We start from the raw sequence: 10722 nt of genomic DNA on the forward strand, positions 1-10722 counted from the left end.
TTTGGGGACAGAGACCAGGGCCAAGGTCCCACGGCCAATCCCATACCTGGGAAGGTGCCCACCTGGCCTGATGGCAGGGTGGCAGTGGGACCTGAAACCTCTCCTGAGCCTCAGCCCCAGCTGCAGCACGCCCTCCCCTGCACCCAACTTGGGACCTAATGCAGCCACCAGCCCCCAACCCAGGGCCCCAGCCCCAGAACGGACCCTCTCTGATGTCCTGGAGAACCCCAGCAGAAAGTCTGACCACAGTCCAGTGCCTCCCCCAACACCACCTTGCGTGACAGCCGCTTCACTCTGTCCTGTCCCCACTGACTAGGTGTCAAGGCTATTTCAAAACCCAGCACCTTCCCCCTCGAGGGGCCTGTACAGACTAAGATGGTCCAGGCTGGGCCCATACCCTCCCCTCCTCATTCCAGCCCCCTGGCAGCCCACACCACAGCCCTCCTGTCTGGAAAGTAGGTACAGCCCGGAGTAGATGCTCAGATTGTGTGCTGGGGGTGACAAGGTGGTGGAGGCAGGTGAGGGCAGGGCTGCCTCCACCACGCTGTGCACTCGCAGGCCTGGAGGGAAGAGCAGGGCTCACGGAGGGAGGGGACCACCACTGGGCTCCATCCTGTGCCGGGTGCTGGGTCTCTGCAGCAGCAGTCCTAAAGGTACCTGCTGCAGCTCCACTTTGCAGACGGGCACTTGGGGGCCACAGCAGAGCAACCCTGGGGGGAACTCCCAGGTCCTGGGCGCCCAAGACTGGATCGAAGCCCAGGTCTGTTGGATGAATCCCTGCTCTCTGCATGGCCTGGCACTGCCCCAGGACAGGCAGAACCGATCTGAATTCTGCCCCTGTCCCAGGGTCCATGGGAGCCGGACCAAGTCGAGGCCCTCCCAGCATCCCTGTGGGCCGGCCTCGTCTGCACCAGCTCACTCCTCTCTCCAGCGCATGTCGGGTGAGCCAGGCCCACACCCTGTCCTGCACAGAGGGCAAGAGGGGGCAGTGAGCATTAGAAGCAGGACAGCACCCCAATCAGAAATGCCCCAGAGAGCCCACCCTGGCTGCACAGGGGGGCAGACCTTCGGGGAGGAAGGAAGCAAAGGAAAGATGCTCGGGACACAGGAGAGAGAACCTCAGCCCCAGCTGGGCTGTGGGGCCTGGGGGGGGGGTTCTGGCCTGGACCCTGAGGAGGAGGGAGGTACCAATGGGGAGGGAGTTTAGGGGCAGGTCAGGGCAAAGCCCTGTCAGGCAGCCACAGCCCTAGGACTGAGGCTCTGGAGTGAGACTTCAGCTACTCTTGGGACCAGAAGACAGCCCAGAAGAGCCCACCCATGAAGTTCTCAAACAGGGTTCCTTGGAGCCCTGCGACTCCACAGCAGGGACCGTCCTCTAGAACTTGAACCGCTCCACGCCCTGGGCTTTGGGGCAGGCTCTGCTGGTCAGAAGGCAGTCCTGCTATGTGTCTGAGCACCACGGAACTGGCCTGCTCTGCCTCTTCTGGCTGGATCTCGGGGCAGAGCTGGGCAGGGGCCCAGGCTGCCAGCATGGACAGCTCCTGCACCCTCCCACCTCCCAGACCCGCCAATGCCCTGTATCTCTACTCCTCAGAAAAGCCCTCCATACGCTGCTCCACTCACCTCCTCCCCAGCTGCCAAGGACCAGTACTACCAGCATGCTGCCCGGGGAGGTGGGGGGAGCTGACCTCCACCTTGCCCAGACCGAAGATCTGCCTTCCCAGTCTCCCACCCCAGCACTGGGGGCCCCGAAAAATGTGTTTTTTTTTTTTGTTGGTTTTGTGGACTCCACACCTGCCCCCTCTTCCCACGGCTCTGGCCACCTCTTAGCTCCTCTCCTGATCCTCAGCTTTGAGGCTATGAACAAAATCAGGTCCAGGAAAACCGGCTTCCTTTGTAACCCCACGTAGCTTGCTTGGTGCCTCTCCAGAGGCTATTTTGTGGAATCCAGGAGCCCCAATAGCTCAGGAGGGGCCAAAATCCCTGGACCTCGTCACCTGGCCCCACGATGACCTGCTGGCATGAAAGCCCAGCCCAGCCTGGCCCCTGCTGCCCTCCCTGCCCTGGCTGCGGCCCTAGCTTCCCGTGACTCCCTGGGCTTCCTGCAAGGAGGGCTCCCCTCCAAGGATCTGCAAGGCCCCTCGCCTGCCCTGATGCCATGGAGTCCTGTCCAGTGTCCCAGCACACTGATAGTGCCCTCCTGTGCAGGTGGCCCGCTCACCAAGGAAACCAAACTGGTAAGAAGGTGAAGTGCCCCAACCCCTCCCACCAGGTTCCCACTCAGCACCCATGCATCCCCCACCTTTGTCGCTGAAGCTCACAAGGCTTGCCCGCACATCTCCCGGAATCTTGAACACGACCCCCTGACCAAATGAGCCTTAACTCCGGGTGACACACAGGCCCGACAGCAGGGACCCAACCTCCCCATACCCACCGCATTTTATGTTTGGCTATTACTGCCTTCTCCCTCCCATGACCTGAAAGGCAGCTCAGGACACAAAGGACTTTCCTTGTGCCTCTTCACTGCTCCTCGTCCCTGGCACCAGAACACCTCCCAGGAGCTGGGTAACTAACAAGCTGCAGGGTAAGGATTTGTGCGGCCACAAGTGCAACCCCCAAGCTGCACCTCCTCACCACACTTCCCGACAGCCCACTCTCATTTTTCCTCCCGTGTCCCAGGAGGCCCCTGCAGACCCTGCCACAGGCCACGGCAGCCTGCTGGCCCATTAAAACTGTCCTACCTGCAGAAGAGGAGGGGCCTTCCACCAGCCAGAAATGAAAAACTCCCTCATCTTGGGAGAAACCAGACGCATCCTTCCCTGCACACTCAGCAAGCACCTCCCAGTGTGCCGGCACCACGCCCGGCCCTGGGGGCCTCAGGCAGGCACCCCAGGTCCCTATTCTCTCAGTGAGCCTGCAGAGGACATTTCTCAGTGCAACTGGCTTCCCCGAGGGAGCCCTCAAGGACGGTGGCCAGGTCAGCCCAGCAGAAGAGACCCTCTCCCCATTCCCTCTGTCCAGAATGCTGCTCTCTGGGCCTCTCCCCAGTAGTCACTCACCTGGAAAGCATCCCCGCCCCATCCTGGGTCAGGCTGGTGAGGCAGTTCTCAGGGCCACCAGTCATGTCACGGGGGTTGTGGTTGCCCATGACCAGGTGTTCCACGGAGAAGCTGTCGCTGGGGTGGGAGGGCCCCGCCCTGGAGCCCAGGATCATCCTTCTGCGGCAGCAGCTGTCCCTTCATCTGCAGGAACTGCTTGCTGGCCTACAGTAAAGACAGGGGCCCTGAGGTGTTGCAGAGCCTTAGCACCTTGTCACAGCTCTCCAGGCCCAGGCAGCTGGGTGTGGACTCCAGGAAGGATTCCAACTGGTAGATTCCAACACAGGTGGGGCTGCTGCAGGTGGGCACCTTGGCCACCTTCATGCAGAGCTTGTAGCAGTGCAGGTTCGGGTTGCACAGGGTCCAGGAGAAGTGCAAAGCATTGGCAGAGAACTCAGTGGCCGCCAAGAAGTACTTGAAGAACTTGTTCTGCACCAACATGGGGCATGGCCCACCCAAGGATGCACATCCATCTCTGAGGCCACACTTGGCTGGTGCCCAAGCAGCAGCAGCAGCAGCAGCAGATGGAAAACCCATAGGGTGATCGGGACATCGGCCTGGCCTGTCATCTTTGGTGGGGCCACCAGGGTTCCACGGGCTGAACAGGCATGCGCGGGCCAGGCCCTGACATGCCAGGGTCCAGTGGTGAGCGGGGCCAGGCCGGGCTGGGGCCAGGGTGCAGGGGCTCTGAGCGGAGGCAGGAGGAGGAGACGGCTTCAGGAGAGTGAAGGGGCAGCAGTGGCTTCTAACATCCAGGGCCCTGACCCCGGCCTGGGGCTGCCAGCAGCAGCTGGAAGAGAAAGCAGGAAAGGGGACTATGGTGGGGAGTCTCGGACTCCGGCTGCTGGGGGCAGTGACAACCCCAGGCTTTGGGCCCTGAAACAGGCCTCGGCCTTGCTCACAGGCAACTGCTCTCTGTACCTGTCTGCCACCTGCCAGTGTGTCCAGGGGAGCAGGGAGCCAGGGATCTGGGCACATTCTTCCCAATCTATGCATGGGTGGGAGCAGTGGGCAGCTCCGTTCAGGACTGTACACCACATGGGTCTCGGTTGTGCACAGCTCGACAGACTGACATGGGCCCCAGGGCTCTGGGCCTGCCTGCATGCCCCATGGTGGCCATAGAGATCATTCCCACTCTGGGCCTCTCTGACCTCACCCCTCCCCCAACCCCATCTTTCAGGGAAGGATCTGTAAACCCAGCCAAAGGGGATGCAGAACAGGGAAGCAGAGGAGAAAGGTCATTCCAGCCATCCCCCAGCCTCCCTGCAGCCCCACCCTCTGAACCTCAGCCCATGTGGGTGTGGAGACCCCTCCCATCTCTACCTCCTCACAGCAGGAGTGACTGGTTTTTTGGGGGATGAGGGTGGGGTCAGACCTCAGTCTCTGGCTGTGACTTTGACATCCAACTGCCTCCTCTCTGCCCCCACCCACCCTGCTGCCACAGGGCCCCTCAAGTGCTCCCTTCAGCTGCCCACCTGAGCTCCTGCCAGGAAGCTTCCCTCCCTTCTACCTGCTTCCACATTCATTTGCACACACATTCACTTTCATTTGGAAGCAGGAGAAAAGGAGGAAAGAGGATCCAGGCAATGCCTGTGCTAACCTCCTGAGCTGCCATTCAGCCTGTAAGTCCCAGCACAACAGGACTAACATTAGTGCCTACAAGTAACAGCTTGTTTTCTCCTTTAATATTTCTATGCTATTCCTTCTTCTACATTTATCAAGTTGACTTGAATAGCTGTGAACCTTGATTAATAACAATGATGGACATGTGCTGCTTCTGATTTTACTGGAATAAATGGAGATGAAATTTATCACAGCAATGGAGCTCATGCACCACGGAGTATCTGGGTTTAATCTCAGCTGCTAGCACTTACCAGGTACGAACGCAGGCAGGTAATTTAATATGAGTCTCCCTTTGCTCACTTATACAACAGTGGATGATTAAGGAAAGCAGACTCTTGCCTCCTCTACACCATTGGTCTTATCAGAATGCTTTCTTCCAGGAGGCAGCACCCCAGGCTTGGCAGCATCTCTACAACCTGGCTGGTGCTGAATGGACACAGCAGCTCAGAGAACGGCTCTGTGACATGGGGAGACATTTGCAGCAACTGTCGATTTACATGGAGATCTTCTCTGAAAACAAAAAAGGCAAGAGAGCAGCATTATGTAATCACATCTATAATTAAGGCTACAGGTAAAAAGTATGTTACTTTGAAATCAAGATCACTTATTGGCCAAATAACAGTGCTAATTACATCACAGACCTTCTAAATCATGGTATTTCTCACTTTAAATGGAAAAACAATCTTCAGTAACAATATTCAGTGGTGTTGCTTCTAAGTCATACTCACACTACACGGTTAATTTTCTATAAAATGAATCTAATGGTATAGTTCCCTTGCCTAAAAACCTTTAGTCATTCTCCAGTACACAGAAAACTCAGTATATTACTTCTTAGCTTTACATATTAAGTTGTTCACTGTAAGCCCCAAAACCCTATTTTCCAGTCTCTATACTTCTAACCCTTCCCCCTGACACACCATTTATAGCTTAACCTTCTGCTATCGTCCCCACAACGTCACCCTCTGAATATGCATGCTGCTTTGTCCCTTTAACTCTCTACACACCCAGGACCCTTTATCTACAACTCCCTCTTAATTCTGTCTAGAAAACTGACACCAATTATTTAAGCCCAGTTCACGCGTACGTGGGAACTCCTGTCTGACTGTCTCACACAGTCTATCCCTCTCTCCTCTTGTTCCTGCAACACTTTTGCCCATGTCTCGTGTAGAGCTTTTAACACTATACTATGTTTATACAAGTACTTCTCTGCTTCATATGAAAAAATTAAGGAAAACATTGTACACTTACCTGTGCCCCCAGAGCCTACCATACTGCGGTGCATGGGGGGGGCCACAGTTTTGCGAAATGAAATACGTGAATGAATGAACTCCATATCTCTGTCTCTTATGCCAGCTGCCTCCCACTCACGCTCTGGTTTCCATCCTGTGTATGTGTCTCCTACAACTATTATTGCTACTTGGAGACCCTGGGTTGTGCTATGTCACTGTCACTGTCCTGTTCCCTATCTCTGTCACTCGTGGCCATAATGGTAGTGAGCAAAGCACCCACCCAGCAGTGCCGTGGTGGTGGCGAGGGGAACGCTAGCTCCATGACACAGTACTTTCAACTAGGCATCTCACTACTCAACATTAATACAGCTGTATTCTAGGGAAGATTTCCCAAGAAAAATTCTACTCATCATTAACCCTTTCTGAGGATGACAGAAGTCTGAACAAATAACATGAAACCCAAAGAGAATACCGTTGCAGCTACTACAGCAAAGGGGGGGGGGCTCTGTGGTGACGATGTCCAGGGTGAGTGCAGGTTACAGCTCCAGTAATGTCTCTGTGATGTTAGTGTCTCTTATGCACAAAGATGAACACCCTCATGTCCAGACTCAGAGATCCACAACTGCTCCCAAATACACACAAACACACAATGTGTAGAAACTGCTATTAAAAGGAACTATCAACTGAAGAAATAATCACAATCAAAAGTTCTTAAGTGCAGGTTCAATAACTGTCTCTCCATTAGATGTTTCTTCCCAATATATTCTGCAAAATTTACCTAAAGTTTTTTTCCTGACTGTTTCAATCTGTTCAGAAAAGTGAGTGGAACCAGCTCTGCAGCTTTACCAGGCTTCAGGGACACAAGTTCCTGGAATGAAAGACAAAGATAAAATGATCTTTACTGCTAAATTTAAATACAATTTCCACAGATGTGAAGCATGAGCACCTACTTCAAAATTTTCATGAGCTTCTACACTGCATTTCAGGAGACTTCAACACAGGGCCTCAATTTTAACTAACGGCATATTGCAAATAAGCAAAATTTTAAAAGTACCATTCAAAACATCAGATTTTGATATAAAACCTATTTCAGAATTCTTAGAAAATGAAAGCACTAAACATTCAGGATTTAGGCGATGACACCTACAGGATGAAAAGGAAAACACACCTCCCCGAACTCCCCTCAGTGAATTTCACACTTGACATCAAAGTAGTAACTTCAAAGAAATGAAAACAAGAATAGAGTTATGATTTTTCTGACTAAGAATTCTGAAATTTTATTTCTGATGCCTGGTGGACTTTGAAATCAGAAGTGTCTTAAGAAACTAACTTAGGGTTGTAACTCGAAGAGGTTGACCACTTTTCGTAAGACCTATTTCTGTAAAATCGAAGACTTTCAATGTGCCCTCCCCTTGAACTTCCCTACATACCACTGGCTCTCCTTTTCTTCTTGAGACTCTCTGCATACTTGGTTTCTGTGACCCTATTCCACCTTTCCAATTGCATGTTCTATTGCTAAAATGCAAAGACTGTCTACAGGACAACATACTATATTGTCAAATAAAAATAAGACAAGTTATTGTGGCTGAAAAATTTACAATATAAATAGTAATTTGTCATAGTATTTGCAGATCAGTAATAGCTGACAGAAATAACTGTAGTTTATACCACTTTTATGCAATACACCTCAAAACAGAGAACGTAATTATCACAAATGAAAAGGAAATGTTACTACTGATCTTCAGACATTGAAAAGAAACCATTATGATTTAATTAGTGTTGAGAATTTGAAAATTTCAACAAAATGGGTAAATTCCTAGAAAAATATAATTTATTCAACTGATACAAGAAATGGAAAACCTGCATTGATTTTTAACCACTAAAGAAAATGAATAGTCAAAAATCTTCCCATATGGAACAATCTAGGCCCAAACAGCTTCACTGGTAAGTCCTAGCAATCATAAGGAAGGAGTATTTCCAACATTAAATCTCTTACAAAAAATTGAAATGGGGATCTCGCGCAGTGTGCGGGCACACAGCCCCTGTGTCCTCTGTCTAAGGCCCCCGGGAGCAGCACGGCGGCGGGTGCGGGTGGGTAGAGGCAGTTCCAATCCGCAGCAGGGCGCCCTGCCTACCCAGGGCCTTACCTGAGCCAGCAGCTCAGGGTGGTCCTGGGCTGCACACTGCTCACCAGTGGGCCTTGGGTGGTTGGATGGCCCGGACGGTGGAGCGGACCCCAAAGGCGGGAGGCCCTGTGCACACCGGACTGCGAGCGGGAGGGTACGGCGATTCTGGGGATGGACAGCAGGCAGAGGCAGCGGTGGGGGCTAGGGGCCGCCCGGCTAGAGACAATCAGGTTGCTCCCATCACCCCCACGGCCTGGCCTGGGGGAGGCCTCTTCTGCTCCAGCTTCATGGACCGCACTGCTCCCTGTCCGCCTCCCCCTGGCAGGCGGGCACGGAGTGGCCAGTGGGGTTTGCAGTGGCGATGGTGGGATTGGGGCTGACCCTTGAGAGCGCGGGGATTTGATCCCGTTCCACGCTCTCACTGCCACCGCCCCGGCACACTGACTGCACCGCACCATGCCTGCCTCCCGGCAGCAGACAGACCTGTAACCCGTGACCTGAGGACGAGGGGGGGTGGGGCGGCAGAGGACGCCCCCAGGACAGGACGCGGCGGAGATGGGAGCAAATCGACAGGCTCCCAGGGGCAGACCCCTCTCCCCGCTGCCGTCGCTGCCGCCGCCCCCGCACCCTGACAGCACCACTCCGCCTCCCAGGAGCAGGCTGGCCGCGAGACGTGCACCCCGCGAACGTAAGGGGAGCACGGGCCACCCCAGCACAGGCCGCGCGGGCATAAGGATCAAACCCAGGGGCGCACACGCGGAAGCACCCCTCCCACCGCGGCGGCCCCGTGAACGCACCGAACCGCACCCGCCTGCCGGGGGCAGGCCATGACCCAAGGGCCGGTCGGAGGTACCCCGGGGCCGGCCAGCGCCCTCCCACCTCCCGGGGCTGCAGCCGCTTTCCCAAACGTGGTGGGGAAGCGGCGACGAAGACGTGGGGTTCAACAACTACTAACGGGGCGGGTTGGGGTGGCTGGGGCACCACGAGCCAGGGCGGCGGCCCGGGCCTCCCCTCCGCAGCCCTCCCCGGGCGCCTCCCCAAGGGTACAGACCAGGCCTCACGCGCCGGCCCCCCGACCTGCGCGCCCGCACCAGCGCCCCCTTACATGCTCGGCGAAGGCAGCGGAGGCGACGGCTCGCGGCGGCCCGGACCCCAGGCCGCGCTCCTCCTCCAGGGGCTGGTCCAGGAGCAACCGGCTTCGGCGGACGTCCGACAGGCTCTGGGCGGTTCACGCGTCTGCGCAGCTGTGCGTCGGCGCGCGCGCGCGCGCACGCGCCCCCTCCTCCCGCCTGCGCGGCCTTCCTCCCCCACGCCCCGCCCCTACCCCTCCCGCCGTTAGCAGTGATGCCCGGGCCGGGGCTCACGCACTATGGGACACTGCGAGTGGGGCCGGGTGGGGCCGACAGGGGCCTAGCCCGGCCATGCCAGGCCGGGCCGAGGGGTGGTGGGGCTGGCCCACCCGCGGCCCAGGACGGGCCAGCTGGGCTCCCAACCCCAATGCCCCCACCCAGACGACGACAGGGCCCCGGCCCACAACCACAAGCAACACAGGCCCCGGGCCAGGCCGCACACCACACTCCCAGATCCTCCGCTGGCCGCCACACAAACCCCACACCCCCCCTTCACGGCCCCCGGGGAACACCACCTCGGCCACACATGATTCTTCACCGGACCCCCGAGACAGGGCTCCTTCTCCTCATACGGAGGTCCCCACCCCCAACACTCTGCCCCATTATAACTCCTACGCCACAATCCCTGCAAACCAAGCTGAACCCTCATGCTTCAGCCCAGGTCCCTCCACCACCCAGGGATGATCCCCTCCTCCCGGGATTACCCCCTACCCCTCAGGCGGATCCCCCCAACTCTACGCGCCCCTCCCCCGGGGACGGCCACCTCACCCCTCAGCTGGGTCACTTCCACTCCCAGCGGCCTCTCACCCCTCAGCCTGTCCCCCCCACCCCGTCACCGCCGGATTCCCCCTTGGCTCCCACTGCACCCCCTACCCGGGGATGACCCCCCTCACCCTGCCAGGGGCAGGATGGCCTGGGCCTGGTCACCATGCCGGCAGCCGCCAGATGGGGATCTCGCGCAGTGTGCGGGCACACAGCCCCTGTGTCCTCTGTCTAAGGCCCCCGGGAGCAGCACGGCGGCGGGTGCGGGTGGGTAGAGGCAGTTCCAATCCGCAGCAGGGCGCCCTGCCTACCCAGGGCCTTACCTGAGCCAGCAGCTCAGGGTGGTCCTGGGCTGCACACTGCTCACCAGTGGGCCTTGGGTGGTTGGATGGCCCGGACGGTGGAGCGGACCCCAAAGGCGGGAGGCCCTGTGCACACCGGACTGCGAGCGGGAGGGTACGGCGATTCTGGGGATGGACAGCAGGCAGAGGCAGCGGTGGGGGCTAGGGGCCGCCCGGCTAGAGACAATCAGGTTGCTCCCATCACCCCCACGGCCTGGCCTGGGGGAGGCCTCTTCTGCTCCAGCTTCATGGACCGCACTGCTCCCTGTCCGCCTCCCCCTGGCAGGCGGGCACGGAGTGGCCAGTGGGGTTTGCAGTGGCGATGGTGGGATTGGGGCTGACCCTTGAGAGCGCGGGGATTTGATCCCGTTCCACGCTCTCACTGCCACCGCCCCGGCACACTGACTGCACCG

At 57.1% G+C, this 10722-nt stretch overlaps 1 protein-coding gene across 15 annotated transcripts in view; it reads right to left on the minus strand.

Annotated features, from left to right (window-relative positions):
* The window catches only part of LOC116151746 (coiled-coil domain-containing protein 144A-like), a 120720-nt gene extending 111397 nt beyond the window's left edge, over positions 1-9323 (minus strand). For 13 of the 15 annotated variants that reach the window (XM_064494329.1, XM_064494327.1, XM_064494323.1 and 10 more), the window contains exons 1-4: positions 9182-9322; positions 6729-6818; positions 4973-5231; positions 3060-3888 (exon numbers count right to left, since the gene is read on the minus strand). The gene's annotated coding sequence lies outside the window, so the exon portion shown is untranslated. Of the gene's footprint in view, positions 1-3059; positions 3889-4972; positions 5232-6728; positions 6819-9181 lie in introns of all 15 variants that reach the window. The other 2 variants (XM_064494334.1, XM_064494326.1) reach the window with 2 other exon arrangements.
* Positions 9324-10722: the final 1399 nt, after the last annotated feature.

The sequence above is a fragment of the Camelus dromedarius genome, chromosome 15 (assembly GCF_036321535.1).
Source record: "Camelus dromedarius isolate mCamDro1 chromosome 15, mCamDro1.pat, whole genome shotgun sequence".
Taxonomy (NCBI): Eukaryota; Metazoa; Chordata; class Mammalia; order Artiodactyla; family Camelidae; genus Camelus; species Camelus dromedarius.